The sequence below is a fragment of the Thermobia domestica genome, chromosome 7 (genome assembly GCF_964235325.1).
Source record: "Thermobia domestica chromosome 7, izTheDome1.hap1.1, whole genome shotgun sequence".
NCBI lineage: Eukaryota > Metazoa > Arthropoda > Insecta > Zygentoma > Lepismatidae > Thermobia > Thermobia domestica.
In genome coordinates, this window is record NC_137460.1 from 67,335,195 (window position 1) to 67,358,981 (window position 23,787).

Consider the following 23,787-nt stretch of genomic DNA (forward strand, 5'->3'; position numbering starts at 1 on the left):
GACACACCGAGACAATTTTGAAATCCAACAACCCATATCTCGCCACGCATGTTCGCAACTTATGAAATTTTTGGGACGAAAGCAAAGATTTCTATTTTACAACCGAGTACACGCAAAACTCCTCCTCCACCACAACGACCTCCTATGTTGTCCCTACTTATTCGTGGTGTAGAACCTGATCTTACTGGTGACGAAATTCGTGCTGAACTTCACCAGGAAGAACTACCTATAAAGCGTTGTATTAGGATAAAGAACAACCCGGGGCCAATTTATCCCGTACTAATGCTGACTGATCAACAACAGCTAATTGACCAACTTATATCCAGGGGCGCATATATCTATAGACGCCGATATAGGGTTGAGCCATCTCGCACGCCACCACCTCTTCCTGTTCGATGCGAGAAATGCCAATAATATAAATCACACCCGACAACTGAATGCACAAACAACATAAAATATGGTTATTGTTCCCGCGAACATCCTACCAAAAACTGCCCAAACCTTCAAGAACCCCCACGATGTGATCGCTGTTCTGAACGTCACCCAACGTACAGCTATAAATCCAAAGCTAAGCCTCAGCCTGATCCAGCTAAACCTGAACTCGTTGTTCCAATACCGTTGGGTCGATGCACCAACTCCACCAGCAAAGTCGTTACGTCATCCAGTTACTGTCGAAGATCTACTCCATTTCCTCACTATTTCTCTACAGTACATCCATCCATTTTTCCGCAACCATATTCTAACTCAAATTATGCACGCAGCCAAACTGTTGTTTAATCTACAACTCCATGCAGATTATTGCGGACCGACAGTGCATTTTCAAAACCAACCACTTGAAGTTTATATTTGATATGGACAACTCTACCTACGGACTTATATTCACTTTCATTATGAGTTACAATTTACTTTTCCTTAACATACGCTCACTGTTGACGCACCAACTGCTCTTTACACAGTTCCTAGAGGAAGAAAAAATTGCCGCATTTGCTCTTAATGAAACTTACCTTGCGCCATATTTATCATGCTATATACTGAAGTTTTACTTACTTCGACACGACGCTCCAACTGGACCACGTCTTTACGGAGGTACAGCTATTGGTATTCGGCAAAGTCTTCCTTATCGTGCAGTTACTGTCCCACCTGCTCTTTACATTCCTGAACATAACGTCACTACAATTTATTTTAGAGGCAGAACAGTTATGTTTGTTACTATTTACTATCGTCGAGGCAGAGTTTTCAGCTGATTTCTTCCGCTATTTTGATACCAACTTTCGGCATTACATTATCATGGTCGACCTCAATTTTCGTAGCCGCTCCCAACTTGACAAAGACAACTTTCTCGATTTTGTTCGGAATGAAACACATGCCGAATTTCATACGTTACCGAAATCTACACGTCATATCAGTCGCAATACTCCTGATGTAATCATAACTTCATCTTCACTATCTCAGTCCATTCATATATCTGTACTTGACTCCATAGGTAGCGACCATGTCCCGACCAAAGTCAAACTTCATTATTCTCCCAACACTCAGCCGAAGCCTCCTAATCAGAAGGTCTACTGCTACCAAAGGGCAAATTGGGAACAATATCACACCAAGTTAGACACTGCAGTAAATACGCTCACAATGCCTAGTACGCAACATGAACTCGATCGAACAATCACTGCACTTACTACAGCCCTTCAAGACGCAGCCCAACGTTCCATTCCAACAATCGATGTTCAGCCAAACAAACCTAAGTTACCTCCGCAATATTTATAATTTATTTCAGCATCCCGAAGAGCTTTTCGCGAATATTTCGCTACGGGTAACCTTGAAGCGCTTTGGCTTCATCGCCAATACGTAATGATCACCCATAATTATATCGTTGCGTTTAAGAGACTCCACTGGATTAAAACTTGCAACACACTAACTAATGAAACACATCCTACAAAATAATGGCGCAAGTTGCACTAATTAACCGGTAGAGTATCTCGTACAACTTACTCTATTGTTTATAATCATCAACCAGTCCTTACGGATGCAGAAAAAGCTAATATTTTTGCTTCCTACTTTCAAGGTATATTAACACCTCTACTCGGTTAGCATACACAGATCGCTTGCAAGCAACTATAAACCGACATACCGATGCAGCTTCTACTTCCTTTCGCCAGTCTGCTGATCATGATTTAGAACCAAATAATCCTCTAATCATGTCGATTCACCCCGAAACTATTACCTCTAATACACTTAGAGGTAAACGTTATACTGCCGCAGGATTTGACTCTATTACATATGTACTCATCAGACAAGCGCCTCACTCTTTTCTACTCTTTCTTAGCACCATCTATACCTTTATTCTGGAAACTAGATGCATTCCACTCGGCTGGAAATACTCAAGAGTGCTTTTTTTCCTAAACAAACTAAACATCCATCAGAAGTCACAAGCTATCGTCCTATTCACCTCACTAGTTGTCTCTGCAAAATCTTGGAAAGAATCCTTGTCCGTCGCATGCGCGACCATCTTCACTAGCATAATCTTCTTCTAATACACCAAGCTGGGTTTCTACCAAATTTTAGTACTCAAGATCAATTATTCTGTCTCACCAGAGCTATTTACAATCAATATAATACAGGTTTTCCTTCTTGCCTTGTAACATTTGATTTGGAAAAGGCTTTTGACAAGGTTTGGCACCCTGGCTTAGTATATAAACTTCGTAACTACCTCCTGCGAACTTCGTACATCCGCTTCATACACTCCATCTTAATAGGACGACTAGCTTATATCTCAATCAATGGAGCGCTATTTCATCTTTTTGCAATCTGGTGTACCACAAGGCTCATTATTGTCTCCTTTATTATACTTACTGAACGTCGCTGATCTTGTTGTTCCTAATAACACCACATTATTTGAGTTTGCTGACGACATTGCTTTTTTCACAACTGGCCGCACCGTACAATCCCTTAATAAAACCATGCAATTAGCCATTGATGCATTTGTGCGATGGTGTCATGTTTGGATGTTAAATATTAACATTTCCAAAACGCAAATCATAGTGTTCTTACCACGTCGACGCCCTTCACGAATACATCGGAACCCGAATCTACTTCGCCTTTAGGTTGATCTTACGCCTATTCCAGTTTCAAGTCTTATTACGTATCTCGGTGCCATTTTTGACACTCATCCTACCTGGAATCCAAAACTCACCAGACTCATTGGTCAAGCGCAAAATCTACTTAATCTTCTCAAACGATTAGTGGGCACTACCTAGGAATTAAGGGCACATACCGTTCTCAATACATATAAAATCTTCATGAGGAGTACATCAATTGTTAACCGTATAGCCACTACAGGTCCAGATTTTTGAAAAGAGCCGGGCATAACGATATTTTTGATTACTGTCAAAATGAATGAAACTGTAATACGTTGTAGATGTCATGATCCTGAGAAAAATTGTCTAGTGCTTTCCAGGGTTTTCCTTTATCCCAGGAGATGAATATCGGAATGTTGTCTACGCTTAAATGATGTTACACGCTACTCTCCCCATCCGTTTTCCTTGTTGTTGGATAAGACTTTTCGTGCCTTCATGCAATCCCACCAACATTTCAGAATATCCTTACCTTCTGCTGTTTTAATAAATGTGGCCCTGTAGTTGCCAAATGGTCAGTGATTTGTAGCTGTGTCCATTGAGACCTTTTCTCAGGATCACAATATCTACAATATATGACGGGTTCAACCAATTCCATCGAAATCCAGACCTACCTTTTGCTCTTGTCAACAAACGTGGTCGTTAAGTGGTCAAACGGTCAGTGATGGGTGGTTGTGCCTATTGAAACTTTAATCAGGATCCAATATTAACAATATATTATGGTTTGAAGCAATTCCATGGAAATTCAGAATACAGTTACCTTTTACTGTTCCAAAAAAAGTAGTCTCGTAGTGGCCAAACAGTCACCAACATATAACAGTTTCAAGCAATTACACCGAAATCCAGAATACCGTTATCTTCTGCTCATTTCATCTTTACAGGACGAACAACTCAAGGGTTGCGCCAGCGGTTTAAACCTCCATCACTTCGCTTCTAATTAATCTAAGGAGATGACTTGGGTGTCTGTCTCTTTAGGAAGAATAGAACTTTCCAACAGTGTGCCTTTCGTCTAGATCGGGAATCCAGCAGCGGAAGAGTAGGGGGAGCAGTTAGAAGTACAAGTTTCCCTCCCCTTCAGCAGTTGGGGGAGAAATACTCTCCCTCCAAAGGAACTAAAAGCATAAAGGTGATATCAATAAAGATAAATAAACACATTAACGAATGATACCCTGTGTATGGCCAATCTTGCGAACGACAAAACAGTGTGGCCAACTTCGGGAAAATGTTTTTATTTCAATTTTTTTAAATTTCTTCTTCAACTACTTTTACAAGTTGGGCACGAGGGGAACAGAGGTTGCCTCGTTGAAATCTGTGTCTCACAAGCTTTCAAATGAGGTATTGCTTATATCTCTGTGCCCATTAGGGACGTCAGGGTAAACCAAAATATTTAGAAAAATATGTACTGGATGATTTTCGTAGAACACATAATCGGAGTTTTTTCTCACTTGGTAATGAACTTTCACCCTTCACTTTTTGTATGGTTGTATAAAATGACTGGCGAACACGTGAAAATATTTTTCCTGCGCACGACAAGTAACAGTGTTGCCAGCTTTTGACAAATTTCCTAAAACAAAATATCTCAATTTCTATAAAACATTCGTCTCCTTCTTCTTCTTCTTCTGCAAGTTTTTGATAAGGGGCACAAAACTAAGCACTTTGGAATTTGAGTTCCACAACCTTTAAAACGAGTTATAGTTCATGTCACTGTGACAATTAGAAGGGGTACTATGACCGTCAATGTAATGCTCTACGATTTTCTTTAAATCCCTACCCGTTCCGTAAAAAAGTGGCCCTATAGTGGCCAAACGGTCTGTGATGGATGGTTGTACAAATTGAGACGTTTTCTCAGGATCAGAATATCTACAACTCATCACAGTTTCATTCATTTTTACCGAAATCCAGAATACCGTTACCTTCCGCTGTTTACAAAAATGTGGCCCTGTAGTGGCCAAACGGTCAGTGATTGGTGGCTGTGCCTATTGAGACTTTTTTCAATATCACAATATCTATAACATATCTCACTTTCAGTCATTTTCACAAAATTCACAATATCGCTATCTTCGGCTGCTTTCAAAACAGTGGCCCTGTAGTGCCCAAACGATCAGTTATTGGTGGTAATGTCCACTAAGAATTTTTCTCAGGATCAATACAGCTACAATATATCACGGATTGGGACGTTTTTACTGAAATCCAGAATATCATAATATTCGATTGTTTTAAAAAAAAGTGGTTCTGTAGTTGCCAAACGGTCAGTGATTTTTGGTTGTTCCCATTCAGACTTTTTCTCAGGTACACAATATCTACAACGTATCACGATTTCAAGCACTTCAACCGAAATCTAATTTCCGTAAAGATCTTGCAGGTCCTTTGTCATTTCGAAGGAAGCCATTGCCCCCTGAAACTCGTTTCTCGCAAAAACGCCCAAACCCGTATTTCCTACTTTCAAGTCACCTTTGCATCGGCAGAGTTTCGTTTCTTTAATGTGGCCCTTTTAATCAAGAGGGCCCATTTTTGGAAAGGGGACCTTTGCCCCTTTTACCTATTTTCCGAAAGAAACAAAAAAATACTTGTCGATTTATTTTAGTTTGATAAATATATATCAAGTTTGAGGGAAAGTCGGATGAGTGGAACCCGTTAAGCGACCTCCTTTACACTTTCATTATTTGGACTTTTGCCCCAAAGTCTTCAATTATAAAAGACTATAGATTCTTTTTCTCCACCCCTACAAAATATACTCTCATAAAAGGTACAATTTATATACATTCTATTCTTTAATATTTTGTATGAGTGTATTGAAAAGCGGTGACCTACTGTATTTGATGCAACATACATTGTAAGTCATTTTATAAAAGCCTGTGTATTATTTTTGTATAATGAAAAACGCGATGACCACGAAATTTACATAGCAACCTACTAGCTCAAAACTCTATTTTATTTTGTACATTTTTGTACCAACAAAAAAAAATTGTACCATTCAAATTAGCAAAAAAGGGCTCTTTCAAAATTTAACCAGCTTTTGTACTTCCAAAGAATGTACTATTGAATAAACGAAGGAGAGAAGTTTTATAAAATTAGCTACTTTGAATATTTGTAATGAGGCACTTTCAAGTTTGAATTTGGTATTATTTTGTACCATCCAAAAAATTTGTACTTTTTAAATACATGAAGAATAATCATTATAAAATTTAGTTTTAGTGCAACATTTTCAAATTTGACCTTTGTATTATTTTGTATATTTCTGTAATAACTAGAGAAAGAGTATTATTTAAATAAGCAAAGAACGGCCATTTTAACTAGCTCAAAATGTTGTACAAATTTTATATTTCTGTACTATTTAAATAAGGATGGCCATTTTTTAAATAAAACTTGTAGAATAATTTTTGTAACGTGACTATTTTAAAATTTGTATTTTTTGTAGCACCAAGAAAATTTGTACCAGAAAAATTTTACCATTCAAACAAGCAAAGAAAATTTATTTCAAAATTTAACTAGGTTTTGTACTTCCAAAAATGTACTATTTAACAAATGGAGGAGCCACTTTAAAAATTTAGCTACTTTAAATATTTGTTGTGCGATATTTTCGAATTTTAATTTTTAGTACCTTTGAATTTTGATGTTTTGAACCACCAAGAAAATTTTTCATGTTTAAATAAATGAAGAAGGACTATTTTAAAAGTTAGTTGTGGTGCGACATTTTCAAATTTGAATGTAGTAAATTTTGTATATTTTTGTACTTACCAGAAAAATATATTATTTTATTAAGAGAAGAAGTGCCGTTTTAACTAGCGCAAAATCCTGTACTATTTTTGTACTACTAATAAAAAACTTTTGTACAATTTAAATAATAAGGAGAGCCATATTAAACTTTGTGGGCTCATTAAGTTGAGGTGTAACGTCTTCAAATTCGATGTCCTATTTAATAAATAAAGGAAAGCCATTTTAAATGTGTATAGACCATTTTTTGTAGTGTGGCATCTTTCAATTAGGCTAGAATTTTGTATATTTTTTTATTACCAAAAATATAGTACTATTTAAGAAAACGAAGGAGAGCAATTTTTAAAATATTATTTACTTCGATTATTTGTAGCGCAACACTTTTAAAATTGAAATTTAGGTAACTCAGAATTTTATAATCTTTGTACCATTTTAATAAACGAAGGGCTTATTTAGGTATGGCGATACATTTTCAAATTTGTATATTTTTGCATAAACAAGGAAGGGCCATTTTAGAATGTTTGTGGTGCGAATGTTTAATTTAAAATTTAACTAGCTCAAAAATGTGTACCATTTAAATAAACGAAGAAGGCTCATTAAGTTATTTTTAGTAGATTGAAAAGTCGAAATTGGTAACGCCAAGAAATATTTGTACCATTCTAATGAGCGATGAAGAATTATTTTAAAATTTTAGGCGCTTTATTAAGTTGTGGTACTACATTTTCAAATTCGAATTTTAACTAAGAAATTTAGACCTTTTTGTACCACTAAGAAGAAATTTTATTCCATTTAAATAGTCAATTCAGAGCCCATAAATAACGTGCATAATTGTAGAAATTCTACACTGGTCTTTTAATACCACAACAATGGTTCTAAGAGTTGAACAGAAGTATTCACATTTTTATAGTAAGTTCATGGACTTCGATTATGGGGCAAGAGGAGCCAGTTGCTCCCCACCTCTTTAAGTGTCCTTTTAATGTATACAGTCCCATTTGATAATTAAAATTTTTGTATGTATTACTGGTTCATAGAAAAAATGGTAACTTGTAATATTTGCCATTGCTTTAGTACGTATTGGTTGTTTGCTTTCGCGTGGAGTTAAGAAAGTTACAGGAATTTCGTTTTAATTGCGATTCAATGTCGTAGCATATGTTTGTAGTATTTATTGTCTTTCATTTTCCAAGAGTAATAACATACATCCAATCGCATGTGTTTAATTAAATATATAAGTTGTTCATTAATCCCTGTTCCATTATAACTTCTACAAAACAAGCCTCAGTATTCATTACTATGATTAATATTACCTTTTCTATTTGTTTGTTTTGCAAAATTGGTATTAAATAATCTGATCACGCAATTTTCCAGGCAGAATTTTAAGGTCTACTTGTGCAAGGAATCGAATTTGTTCTTACACGTTCGTTGTTTAAGAGTACAAAGGCCTAGTACCTACTTGCCTTACTCTTGTCAATTTACTTAATAAAATATGAAATACGATATATGGAATTTTAATTGAAAAATATAGTATCCTTTCGTCAAACAAAGTGTTAGAAACAACTAGGAAAACAAATACTGATATACAAATACTCAGATCATGTCTTCTCCCCCCACTTTTAACGTCAAATCGCCGCCACTGAGTAAGCTTAATGATGATAATTGGTACTGAGTCTGTTATATAGAATTAAGTAAAACCTAAATGTATGAAGTTACTCTCTCTAATTTTAACAAGTTCTTCCCTGAATAATTGTATTAACTAATGGTGTATTTGTCACTTTAAATAGTAAATAAATTGTTGTAAATGCTTTCAGAAAAAGTAATAATTTTCCACGAAAAAAACGAGTGTGAAAAACAGAGCTAAGTTCTTTTAAACTTGTTACTTTCATAAATAACCACAAATATATAAAAAATTGAAACAATACCAAGTTACAATACAGTTGAAAATTACAACTGTAGTGCTAAAAACAAATTGTCAGACAAAAATCTCTTAAGGTATGTATGAAACCTGTTTTCAGTGTTAAAAGTTTTAAATTTAATTTTCTTTCTTTTGAATTCCCATAGACCTTGGTATTAAGTTAAATTGGTTGACCTAAAACAAACCATAAGTCTTAATGAATGAATTGTCAACGAAAATTCAATTCAGGTTGCAAAACAGAAAGAGTAACTTCATATATATTTAGTTTTGACTTAATTCTATACGAGACTCTCCCTTGCAATTAGCATTACTAAGCTTACTGTAAAAATGCTGTACTATATGCAGTGAACACTTTTATTAAACTCTCAAACTATTGTGTGCTATTTTATATATAATAAAAATTAAATTGTGGTAGTTATTTAGGCTTCTCACTATTAATGCACTCTACAAAAATAATAAAAAAAAAAGTTTCCAATAAACTTACATGTATATTATAATATGAGGGAAACCTAAGTGCTCAAATGCGTTAGTATAGCAAAGGGCTCCTTACCAATGTGGAAAGCAATCTGGTTTTAATATTATTATTTTTTGCTTCTTTACTTTAGTGTAATTTTATTGGGCAAAAGCAGTTTAACGGTAACTAATGGGAATGTGCTATTCTACGTTCAAATATTTAGTTAGTGTTCGAGGAAATTTGAACTTTTACGTCTCATTTTGAGCATAAGACTTAAACCACATAACTATGAACGTTACTTAGTGACGGGAAAGGTAGTATTAATTATAAAAAATATATTTAAATGCTTTCACATTTTTGCTCACAACTAACTTGGTGTACGGGCCCAGAATTTTGACCACACTGACTATCACAACAATACATTTTTTAATTAAATGGAATAAATTTCTTCTTGGTGGTGCAAGAAGATAAAAAAAATCCTAGCTAGTAAAATTTGAATTTGAAAATGTAGTATTACAACTTAATAATCCGCCCAAATTTTAAAATAACTATACTTCGTTAATTAGAATATTACACATATTTTCTCGGTGTTGCAAATCAATAAAATCAAATCTTCTAAAAAATAACTAAATGAACCATCTTCGTTTTTTTAAATGGCTTATTTAACCCGTTAACGCCAGAATTAATTTTTGTTTTCACTTTTGGTGAAATTTGTAATTTTGAGTTATTAAGATATAAAGATCACTTATGAGAAAGGTTGAGTTCGTGGCTTATGAGGTTTCCTTGGGGTACCTTGCGATCATATGAACACATAGGCGTTTAAGTATTTTTGGATACCATGATTAAATGGTTGCCCTGTTAAATTCGTAACACATATGCAAAAGAAGAAAAGCATATGAAAGTAAACACAATATTGGGACTATGAAATTGTCAGGTTACGAAGCCCATTATCTATGAGACTTTATGGAAATAAAAAAACAGTCAGTGCACAAGACCACATTACATTTGAAACATTTCCTACGAACTGTGCTTGGTCACAGTGCACTTGATCACTGGCTGGAGCCCTGCAACTAATCTAATGGCTTTATATTTCTACAAATAAGTTTTTACAATGTACCTTTCAAATTCCAAGTGTGAAATTTCTTTTCCGGTTTTTCTCAACAGAAGTCATGCATTTTGTGTCGATGAATCAATCATCTAAGATAAATATGATCAGCATAACCACTTTTTGAATATGATTTCAATAGCGATAGTATGAGATATTCTGGTCATTTTATCAGTACATCCCATATGATTGTTGTATTCTACGAATACATATGGAAGAGCTGCATGTACTTTCTTCTATTCACTCTTGGAATACCGCTAGACATAGAGTCCCGTGACATGTAGACGCAATTGTGACGACAGAATTGTCACTCTCTCCAAGTCGAGTATTATCTGCAAAAACAGCTTCAGCATGACTGGTAAGTTGGCGCCCTATAAAATTGTCGATGAGTCCATTGCCATCTTATTCTCCTGAATCTTCAATCGAAAAGACGTTAGGTTCCGTAGGTTCAAGGTATATGTCTTTTACGTCTTGCACGTCTTCCGTTTCCAAATTATCAATGATTTTTAAAGTGAAAGATCTGTGTAACAAAAGGAATAAAAACATAACCACCAGTAGCAGTAGTATTAAAGGTCAGTAATAATAATAATAGTAATAATAATAATAATAATAATAATAATAATAATAATAATAATAATAATAATAATAATAATAATAATAATAATAATAATAATAATAATAAAGTTCAAAAGAATAAAGCTGTCAAAAAGAAGCATGTAGAAACCGTTCTAAATTGATATATCTGTAAAAGTTTCCTCTATTATCGACATTTTACATACGTACGTAAGAGACAAAAAGCTACGTAAACGCTTTGCGTGTTCACACGATCACACTAATGAAAATCTTGAATCGTCATGCTCCAAATATTTTCAGATAAGTGAAATATAATCTGTTACAACTTTTGACATCTCTAAAATATAATACAGCACAAAATAATTTGCGCTATGAAGATGATGAAATTTTTCTCGTATTTCTGTTGTGTTGCTGATAACCTTGCCTCCAGGTTACATTCACGCCGCAATATGGAAGTTGTTTTGTTTGAACACCGTTGCTAGAACCTGCTCTTCGTAGGAAACACATACTTTGTAGAGGAACTACTAAAACTATTACACAACAATTGTTTGGATGAATACTAAGTGCTGTAAACATATGATTACGCGCACGCTAATAGGGTAAATTGTACAAAATTTTGAGTTAGTTAAATTTTGAATTAAACATTAGCACTGCAAATATTTAAAATGTCCCTTCTTTGTTTGTACAAAGATATAAAAATATTAAAAAATCGCACCGTAACTAGATAGGCCATCTTCGTATAATTTAATGGTACAAAATGGTACAACGTTCTGTGCTACTTAAATTACAATTTTAAAAATGCTGCACTACAAATAATCGAAGTAACTATTTTTTTTAAATGCTTTCCTTCGTTTTATTAAATGGTTCAAATTTTGTTTGTAATAAAAAAGGTACAAGTTTAAGTTAAAGTTAAAATTAGTAAAAGTATCGCACTACAAAAAAATGTTCTATAAATTTTAAACTGGCTTTCCTTTAGTTATTAAATAGCATATCGAAGTTTTGAGCCCTTATATGACAACTAAATGATCCCACAAACTTTAATATGGCTTTCTTTATTATTTAAATAATACACAATTTTTTAATTATTTGCACAAAATAGTACAAAGTGTTGCGATAACGGCCCATCTTCGCTTATTGAAATAATATAGTTTCCTTGTTGGTACAAAAATATACAAAATAGTACAAAATTCAAATTTCAAAATATTGCATCACAACCAAATTTTAAAATTGTCTTCCTTCAATTATTTAAAGAGTACAGATTTTCTTGGAAGTACAAAAAGATAAAAAAATCTAGTCTAGTTAAAGTTGCAATTTCAAAAAATATCGTACTACAAATACTTACGATAGCTAAATTTTTAAAATGGCTCTCCTTCGTTTATTAAATAATACATTTTTTTTGGAAGTACAAAACCTAATTAAATTTTGAAATAGCTTTTCTGTGCTCATTTGAGTAGCACAATTTTTCTGATATAAGTGTTCTTAATGGTACAAAAAGGTACAAATTTTAGGATTGTCAAGCTACAAAAATTGGTCTACAAGTTTTAAAATGACTCTGCTTGTTTAAATCTTACAGAAAGGTACAAAAATAGTACAACATTTTGACCTAGTTAAATGACCCTTCTTTGCTTATTTATAAATAAATAATTCTTTTTTCTGGTTGGCAAAAAACATACAAAATATTCCAAAATTCAAACTTGGAAATGTTGCACTACAACTAAATTTTAAAATGATTCTCCTTCGTGTATTTAAATAGTACAATTTTTTGGATGGTACAAAGTAATAAAAAATTCAAATTTAAAAATGTATCATTACAAATATTTAAAGTAGTTAAATTCTTAAAATGCCTCCCCTCAGTTATTAAAGAATATATTTTGGAAGTACAAAAGTTGGGTTAATTTTGAAATAACCCTTCATTGCATATTTGAATGTTACTTTTTTCTAGTTATTGCAAAAAATTACAAAATAGAACAAAGTTCTAACCTAGTTAAAATTTATATTTAAAAAGTGTTACACTAAAAATAACTAGGCTCATATTTAAGCAAATTCAAATTGAGGGACGTAAGGGAGCATAAGTCGCATTTGTTGCTATGTAAATTTCGTTGTCACCCCTGTTTCCATTATAGAAAAATAATTTATAGTTTTATAAAATATCACCATCGGTGTTACATCAAATACGGAAGGTCAATGCTGCAATTATGCTTGTCTTTTTTGCTATGTCCCAAGCGGCACACCGACGTCGAAAAGACGTGGTTTTTTGGGTGTAAAACACCGTAAAATACACCGAACATGACGTGATTTACACGTCTTTTCCCACGTGGAAATGTCCGGGAATATGACGTGATTTTTATGACGTCTTTTACACGTCATAGAATATGACGTGATTTTTATGACGTCTTTTACACGTCATAGAAATGACGTGTAAATCACGTCTTTTTTACGTGATTTCCACGTGTAAATCACGTCTTTTTCACACCTTCATGTGAATTGGAAGGGGGGCGTTCTCGAAATGAGGCGGCGAGAAGCAAAGGGGTGTAAGCGATATTTGCAATAAAGTATGGATGTCTCAAAAATGGATTCTGCACAGCTAAATATACAAACTGGATGGTGAAGCTCGTCGCAGTCCAATAGAAAGTCTACCCATGAATGCTCTACGCCGAACTTCATTATGCAGTTTGTATATTTTGCAATGCAGAATCCATTTTAGAGACATACATACTCTATTGAAAATGAAACACACCCCTTTGCTTCTCGCTACCTCAAATGTCATGGAAGTCTGACAGGATTGTTCAGTTCCAAATGTCAAAACCATTAGAAATCGATGTGCATCCGCAGTTTTGATATTAGGAATTTCAATCCATGTACTACGTCGATTATTCGCCACACTTTTGAGGCTATTTACCAGCCCCTATTCAACCGTTTTGCACCAAAGTTAGGGGTTAGGCTACTAGGGCTACCTAGTTCTGGCCCTGTAAATTTTGAAATAGATCGGTTGAATAGTGGTTGAAACAAATAACCCTGAAACTGTGTCGAATAATCGAGATCCTACTATACATAGATTGAGATTCCTAATGTCAACACTGGATACACATCAATTTATGATTATTTGGACATATGAAACTGAATAATAATAATAATAATAATAATAATAATAATAATAATAATAATAATAATAATAATAATAACAATAATAATAATAATAATATCTACTCTAAAACACACAGCTTACAACACATTTTTTTAAAAAATGATAAAAAAGAAAAAAAAATCATATTTTTTCTATTTTCTTAACTGCGTTTTTTTTCTTGACAGTTCTGAACTGATCTCTGGCCGCAACACTTTTCTTGGGTAAAAAAAAAAGTCTACGAATAACAACTGGACAACGATTATTATAAGTAAAAACAATAATGAAAATAAATTTATCCTTGTGGCTGCTGCTTGACTTTTCACCATTGTGTTGTAATTTGCATAATAATTTACAAGCTCCTATACCAGATAAGTAAGACCATTGGATTATTGTAATAAATAACAGATCAGGATAGACCCTAAGAACCCTAGATCTTGCCACAGCGAAATACATCACCACCCTCTCTCGGAAGCACACATTGGGGAACGTCAAAGTATTGTGGTCTATTTGATTGGTCTGTACCAAGAATTTGGAAATTTCGCTTCTCCGAATGTTCGTATTATCTATGGATTGGGGATTTCCATATCCAATTAACCACCTCTAGTGTTGTTGATTTATATTTTTTTAGTATTTGGATACTAGCCTATTGAAGAGTATATATTCGCCTTAATGTGTGGTATATTTATCTACACATTAAGAAACGAATATACAATAGCTGTCGAGGAATAATTATATACCTAATGCAACAGGAAAGAAACGGCAGCGCTTGCTCCACGAAAGGATAAATTTAAAGCCATACATTAAAAAGAAAACCGAGACGCATTGAATCGACTTGAAAAACATAAAAAAAAGCCCTCGAATGTAAGACTCACCCTTGGCGAAAAAAAAAAGCCCTACATAACTTTTAAGAATGAGAAAAGACGAATAAACATGGTAAAAACAAAGAATGAAATGGAAAAATAAAGGAACATTGTACTTACAGTCCTAAGAAAATGAAATGAAATGAAATCTTTGAGTTTTACGTCCCACGCTTATACCGGTTAGGCTAAAGGAGACGGTGATAATGAGAAATGAATGAAATGGTGGAATGAACAAAGTGGGAGGAAACGGGAGAACCCCGAGAAAACCCACGCACACGGTGTTTGTCCACTACGTGGACAAAGTTCACTTGGCGGGGGCTGGGATCGAACCCGGAACCCCAAGCACCAGAGGTGAACGCTCTACTACTGAGCAACCGCGGCCCTTAGTACTAAGAAGAATCCACTCATTTCGTCACTGGAATTTATTCATGTGTATTTACTAGTACCTTCTTCTTAATGAAATTACGGTACAACACGTGCTTCCATAAATTTTATAGCTATCCATTATTATGCTAGTATGCGCACACATACACACAAACACAACCACCCACATCCAACACACACTCACATACACAAGAACAATGGGTTTTATTGACAATGCAAAATTTAGGACTAAACTTTTGTAACTCCAATTTAAGACACCTTTATTTTGGAGGTGAAAAATCGAAAAAGAAAGTACATCTTAAAATTAATTAACCTCTGAGGGATGAAAGCGAAAACACATAACCATTAATTTGAATTCTACATTTATTAGTTATATGTACAATGTGCACGTTTTGTCGTATAAAATAATATTCATGCTATTTGTAATGCAACAAGAAACACTGATTGTCTTTATTATTTGTAATACAAACAAGAAATATGTAGACAATGCAAATCTGTTGGCTATAATCTAAAACTTACAGAGATCTTTTAATAATATAAAATAAAAAGAATCAAATTTTTCTATAAATTTCTTATGAAGGAAAACACCTTTCATAGTTATTGAAAGTACAGAAATGCAGCATCATATCAAAAAAGCCTCACGTGCTTAAATACGTTAAAAATGGGGACTGCGGTAAGTATCCCACTTATTATCCCATCTATTATACCAGTAGCAGTTTCTTCCATCTTTTAGTTTTCGAAAGAGATGCCTTTACATTGATTTCCAACAAAGCGAGGAGGAACAGGTCAACATGTTTCAAGCATGCCGAATCCTTTTCATCCTCAAACAACAAGGCAGATGGAAGTGAATATCTTTCTACTAATATTTTGAAGATTTGTGGCATTTGTTCATTTGAAGATCTTTATTTTTACTCACGAATGATAAGTGTCTTTAAGGCTAGTTTGCACAACGTGAACTTTGCTCTTTTTTCCGCGGGAGTTAAATTCCATCGCCAGCTCTTTGGAAACCAAGCATCAGAGAAAGGTCCCTTTTCCTCCCAACGATGACAGATAGGAACACTGAAACAGAAAAAAAAATCATGAACAATCATAGTGCAAATTTTCAGGTGGGGAGAAAATTTTAAAAAATAATTACAATACGTCATGTGTAACTACAATCAATACGCAATAAAACGATTAGTTACTGCACTCGCTTGCATGAAGTCTCACTTTTAACGGCCTTCCAAACAGCGAAATTAAACTACCATTAATTTTAGTTATTCTGTAATAGCTTAACTTTTGATTTTATTGCAGCTGTTAACTCTGATTGTTCAGGAGGATCAAACAAGTTGGGGGATATAAGACTTTGTATATACAGATACATGACAAATAATTCTGAAACACTCATAGAAGGCTACATTACGTATGTGCTCACAATATAAAATGCCACTCCAAGACCAACTTTAGGATGTAAGCTAAAAGTGACGATCAAGTATATTGATACGATATTGATACAAACAAAATGGTGTATAACTTATGTATTCCGAAAAGTAAAAAAATTGTGAGCAAACGCCCCCTCACTTGTTACTGGAGTATTTTTAAAAAATAAGACTTCTAGAACCAGAATTCTGTCACAAGTAGTAGGGTGAAAATCGTCACATTATTTGTTCTGAGCAGGGTTAGAAGTTGCGGCAGTTATTATTATTATTATTATTATTATTATTATTATTATTATTATTATTAGAATAGTAAATAGTGAGTATGATAACTACTTACTACAGGAAGATCTAGATACTGTTAGTACATGGTGTAAAAGTAACTTATTGAAAATAAATTGTGAGAAAACTAAATACATATCATATACTAACAAAACCCAATACTACGTGAGCAAATATGTAATTAATGGAGTAACATTGCATAAAGCCGAACAGATTAAGGATTTGGGTATAGTGTTTGACAGAAACATGAAATTTACCTATCATATAAATGACACAATTCAAGGGACTAGAAGAATAATAGGGTTTATTTTCAAACAATGGCCTGTGTTTAGAAATGCCAGTTCATATGTATATTTATACAAGATGCTAGCAAGATCAAAATTAGAGTTCGGTGTAGTTATTTGGAATAGTATAGGTATAACATTGGCAAACAAAATTGAATCAGTACAAAAATGTTTTATTAGGTTACTCTGCTATAAAATGAATAGAGATTACTACTCACGTAGTTATGAATATTGGTGTCAATTTTGGGGATTGCAGGCACTGAGCGACAGGAGAAAAGTTATTGAAAGAGATTTTATTAAGAAACTACTAGACAATAGCTATCATAGTGAATATTGCTTGCATAATATAGGTATAAGGGTACCAATGTATAATACAAGAAATAAATCAACATTAGTTCCTTTGAATCAGAAATCTGTAATTTTAAGAAGATTGACCGATTCTTTTAATTTAGTTTAATTTTTTATCAGTATAAAAGCATGAATTTTAGAGCTTGACAACTATTATTTTTACTGTTTATGACGACTGTTTTGATACTTAAAAAAAAAAAGAGGTGTTAATTTGACAAGGAATTATTAATCCGATATTATTTTACTATATTTTATCATTATGTTTTATTGTTTTAGTACGTAGCTTACATTGTATGTAATATGTGTTTATCTTGTCTGATAAAGTGCTGTATTTTTGCCGTTAGGCTGTTCATGGCACAGAAATAAACATTATTATTATTATTATTATTATTATTATTATTATTATTATTATTATTATTATTATTATTATTATTATTATTATTAATAATAATAATAATAAAACTTCTCTTTGGTGAAAATTATATTTTACCCCTCTGTTGAGAAAAATATTTTCGGGAGGAGTACTTTTATCCATTCAAAAAAAAAAGCGCGAACACTATAACATGTGATACATTCCATATTAAAGCTTTGTTTATATATAAATACTCAAGTCAAATAAAATAATTGCTGAAGGAATAAAAATTAATAAACAGGGAAACCTTTAAAAATCTAAAATAATAAATAAATAAATAAATAAATAAATAGAGTGTATCTGAAGAAGACAAGGGTAGTTGCTGAAACAGTTACATTTAAATAAAATTGGCGCAGCTGTGGCTCGGTGATAGAGCGTTCACCTCTGGTGCTTGGGGCCAATGATTCGATCCCAGCTCACTTCAAGCGGCTTTTCTTGGAGTTCTCCAATTTTTTCCCACATTCTTCATTCCACCATTTAATTCACTTCTCATCATCAACGACTCCCTTAGCCTCAGTGCCTGATCGTGGAACGTTAAATTGAATATTTCATTTATATAAAAGTATTGCCTTGTTCAACAATTATTTTATTTTAGTTAAGTACTAATAAAATATTACTACTTTCTTTCTTTTCTTCTTACTCGGCATTTTCTTACATGGGTATTATAAAATAACATGTCAAAAACTCACCTGTCGCAACTTTGGTATGTATGTCATCCTCCACAGTGATATTTCTAGAGCAGCTCGACGAGCAGAAAGGGGTCAGGTGGTCTGCTGTTGATCAATTCATCATTTGCAGGAGCATTGGCCACACGCTCTGGAAAGTGGGAGTACATACAAGGCTTATTTTGGCAAATAACATGTATTTACACCTAGGCTTATTACAACGACTAAATACATTTAACATGAAATGAAGCAGTATAATTTTATGTAAACAGTAAAGTGGGTTTTTACTACATTTTGTATAAAAAAAAACAGCTTATAGAAAGAAAAATGAGTTGGCAGGAAAATATCAGCCATAAATTTCACATGCTTTCTGTTCTGGATATTTTCAGCGTAAAGGAAGGTGTGAAGAAGAGTCCGAAATCGTCCCAACCTCGATGCAGGAATGGCCACTTCTTAAATGGAAAGATACGCAAAATAAATATTGACAAACTTGTGGACAGATAGATTTTATGGATTATTGTCTGCCCGTTGTTAACAAGAAGCAGGGATCGGAAAATCTTTGAGTTTTACGTCCCACGATTATGCCGATTAGGCTAAAGGAGACGGTGATGATGAGTAATGGATGAAATGGTGGAATGAAGAAAGTGGGAGGGAACGGGAGAACCCCGAGAAAACCCACGCACACGGTGTTTGTCCACCACAAAATTCACTTGGCGGGGGCTGGAATCGAACCCGGGACCCCAAGCACCAGAGGTGAACGCTCTACTACTGAGCCACCGCGGCCCCATAAGAAGCAGGGATCGGTTTTGAGAACGGAGTGAGAGCGTAAAATATCGCATCTTGAACACAAAGAACACAAATGACTACCTGCGTTTTCGAACGCGGACATTTTCTGACCAAAAACACCAAGGCAAGTAATTTCTTGCTATGTATTGCTTCATTTAAATTCTGCAACGTGAAAAAAAAAGTTTTTATCTTACATTATAATACAAGCTTGAAAAAATCAAGAGCTCCAATTCTGGGGTAAGTTTTATTTTTTTTAAAAAAATAAAAAATATCCTACTCTGGGAGGGGCAGTCGTCACCTCTGGATCCGCCCCTGTTGTGTACACACCTTCCTTTTGGTGGCAGCAGATATGTAAGCCCCGAAGCAATGAGGTATTTTTTTTTTTTACTGATGGGGCTGCAGTGCCTCAGTGGTAGAGCGTTCAATTCTAGTGCGTGGGGTCCCTGGTTTGATCCCAGCTCGTGCCAAGTGGGCTTTGTGGTGGACAAACACCATGTGCCTGAGTTTTCTCGACACTCTCCCGTTTCCGCCCACTTTCTTCATACCACCATTTTTCACATTTCATTATCACCATCTTCCTTAGGCTCGGTGCCTTTCCTGGGACGTGAAACTAAATATTTAATTTCATTTCTTTTTAATGATGAGGAATTGGTGTTTCACCTGAAAGCAGGTTTTTGACCCAAAGAGACTTCCGTTGTTAATGTGCGCATAAACATTAGGAGGATATTCCCTATGTCAAGAGCTCTCTTAAACACATCTGACTGGAACCAGCACCAGCCCCCAATCACGGTCCCTTAATAAGACATTTGGTTTCCTTTGAATCGTTTCACGATTAGCAGTGGAAATCATAATAATATAGTCATGTAGAGGATACTTAATTGAGCTGGAATATATTTTTTGAACTTCAGTGGCAATATTGATAAGTATCCATCATCACATGCTGGCACTGGAGTAAGTACTGTAATCTAAAATGCGAGGGAGCTGTCTACTCAATTAATGAACAAAATATTCGAACAGTCAAATACCCGTTACATTATTATGATTTCCACACCGAATTCTGTAGCACAGTTACGGTAGCCAAGTGTCTTGTGAGGGTGTGTAGGTGTAGCAGGGCGATGGTTGCAGTTTGAGAGTGCTCTCAACTCAAGGTGACCAGACGTCCCGTTTTGGCCGGGACAGTCCCTTATTTTCAACCGTTGTCCCGTTTCTTTCAGATTCTCAAACGGGAAGCCTAAATGTCCCGTTTTTAAGCAAACATGACCCAGGTGTCCCGTAATTATTATTCAAAATATAAATAGCCAATGCTAATTCTACACTCTTCCGTACCAACACTTACTGGGAAGGTTCACCCGTGCCTAGAACTTCTGAATATTCAAATGAAAATTGAGTGTTCTGTGGTTCAAGTGGAAATTGAGTGGGAATTCTGAGTGTTGAAGTAGTTAAAAGTATTGTTGGGTAATACTTAAGTTAGAAACGCTGTGTTATCATTCTTACTTTGTATTTTGTAAATTGAAAACACTGCTGAGTCCCAAAATGCAATGTGGAAGTCACCCCACCCCCCGTCGCCGATTCGTATGCGTCCCGTTTCTGAAAGTAAAAGTTCTGGTCACCTTGTCTCAACTGGGGTAATATCCTCCCACTGATTATGCACATATACAATGGGGGCACTACTTTAACAAACGGGTCTACCAAATATTCATCTATTTTGTGGATTTTTTTCACTAGATTTAAGACAGTAGTGCTACAAAAGGTTAAACAAAACAGAACTGAGTGAGCGAAGGGGTTAGAACTTCCATAGGGCTCGTTGTTTCTAACTTTGAAGTCATACACGATTGGCATTGCAACAATTGCCGAGGGTCATTTCCCAAAGAGGTTCACTCGAGCAGTCGGTTCTACCTAACAGAAAATTCATAGGTAACATACGATGTGAAACATATTTTTGTGAAGGAATAAAAGTGTGAATGTCAGTAATTAATGTCAGTACACAGCAAATTGAAATGAATTTTGGGCATTATTCGAGCAGACGGTTCTACCAAATTTTGACATATTTCTTACAGTTTCATATCAGGTTAGAACAATGCATTTCTTTTAGCAGAGCATGAACTAAATCAGAAGCTCCATTAGTGCTTGCAGATTGACTTCAGGCCTCAGTACAAATACAGCGTGGACGTAAAGCGTAACAATTTCAGTGAATAAAACACGAACCAATTTATTTCAGCTCCCCACTAAAAAGCAGGGGTAGGAGCACAGCAACAGGGTCCGAACGGCAGCGACGGGATGCGTCCGTAGGGAGCAGGCGCGTCAGCGACGGGGAATATACGTCTAAACGAGAATAGTGGAAGACCACACTTACATATGCAATACTTTCACTGATCACTTAAAATTCATTTCAATATGCTGTACACTGACAGTAATTACTTATATTCACACTCTCATTCCTTCACGAAAAATGTTTCTTATAATATTTTACCTATAAATTTTATATTTGGTAGAACCGTCTGCTCGAGTGAAGCCGCATTTTGAGTGATAGTGAAATCATTGTAAGCGTAAGTGTGCTTTTCCATTATCCTTCTTTACGCGCATAGTCCCCGTCGCTGACGTGCCTGTTCCCTACGAACGCACCCCCTCGTTGCCGCTCGGGCCCTCTTGCTGTGCTTCTGCACTGATTCCAATAGAATGTATTTGTGCTTTTTAGTGGGCACCTAGCAAAAGTTATTTCGTGTTTTATGCACTGTACTTAATATGCTACGCGTCGGGAAGGTTCTAGAACACATAGTATTGTTGAGCGAGCGTCAGCGAGTGAAGGCGGGTTAGAGCCCCGCACGGCACGTTGTTTTCTGTCTTTGTTACAATTAAGTGGGAAGGGGTACGGTACCTGTGTTCTAGAACCTTGCCCCATGCGTCTACTCTATATTTACACTAACCCCCGTGAAGTCAATCTGCAAGTAGTAATGGAGCTCCTCATTTAGTGCATATTCTGCTATAGGAAATACAATGCTCTAACCTAACCTGAAAATGTAAGAAATGTATTAAAATTTAGTAGAACCGTCTGTTCCAGTAATGCCTCCAAAAGCATACACTTACTGTCATCTCGTTGTTTGCTTGTATTTATCAGTCTTTCGCCTTGGCAAATAGTACCACAATGCGTGCAGCTTTTATTATACGGATTCATAGTATAAGTAGTAGTAGTAGGAACGGGTTAGAAGCCCCGCGGAGGTTGGTTGGTCCTGTTCTCGACATGAAATAGGCAAATTAAAGACTTGTCCAATTTTTTTCGTATATTTTACAATCTACGGATCTGTATAATAAAACTGCACCACAGAATGACATACTTTCCCATGCATACTCACTCCCATATACGGTTTATTGAGAATAAAAACACATACATTATCATTTTACTACCTTCACTATTAACATTTTATATAGTATTCTACCTAAAATATTTAATTTGATACAGGCGTCTGCAAATGTTAACCTAATGTAGGTATCTTCGTTCTTTCTACGGTATTTTAATACACTGTAATAAGAAACCGTAGAATACTCAATCTGCTGAATTTTACACAGAATGCACCTAGATAGGAATAGGATAGGAATTATACTTACTTGTCTTAAAGCTGACCTTTATCACAGGTGACTTTAACAAAACACATTATTTATATTCACAAACAATACCATCAAAACACGATTCCGCAAATGGCTCACGATTCCCAGCATGCACTGCTCAAACTGCAGTTACAGTACGGGGAACGTCCGCGCTTTTTAGCACCTAAAAAAGACGTCTATTTTTGGTGATGTCCGACACGTGATTCTTTGTACCATTCTGGCACGTGATAAACACGTACAATTTAGGTCATGTTTGACACGTCATTTTTGTTACCATTTTGGTACGTGATAAAGACGTTCCAAATTTTCAAAAGACGTCATTTTGAATTCGAACCCCAAAAAAAGACGTGTTTATGACGTGACTGTGCTACTTGGGGTTAAATAGAATTAGACAAAAGTGCCATTCTTTAATACGAATTGTACTTCTTTCATATAAACTATTTGCTGTCCACATACCGAAAACTGTAAACGAAATTTTAATACGTTTTACGGTTTACGAGTGATACCTGTTTAAATATTTGACATTTGACAGGGGGGCAGAACTATTGTGACATGTTGTAGGCGACGTCCCATTGCTAAATGTGAAAACAGATTTTTAGTTTGTAGTACTGTTTACAAGTTATATATGGTTAAAATATTACAATTTTTATAAAAGAGTGTATCCCACAAAAACTATAAGACCTAGGTAAAAACCAATATTATATTCGTCATCAGCATGTTTGGAAATCTTTATATGCC

The 23,787-nt window shown here is 34.9% G+C and overlaps 1 long non-coding RNA gene across 1 annotated transcript; it reads right to left on the reverse strand.

Annotated features, from left to right (window-relative positions):
- Positions 1 to 15,930: 15,930 nt before the first annotated feature.
- LOC145688889 (uncharacterized) lies at positions 15,931 to 23,414 on the reverse strand. Its single transcript, XR_014132010.1, has 3 exons — positions 23,050 to 23,414; positions 18,685 to 18,811; positions 15,931 to 16,313 (listed from the first exon to the last, which is right to left on the reverse strand). It is a non-coding gene; the product is annotated as an uncharacterized LOC145688889 (long non-coding RNA).
- Positions 23,415 to 23,787: the final 373 nt, after the last annotated feature.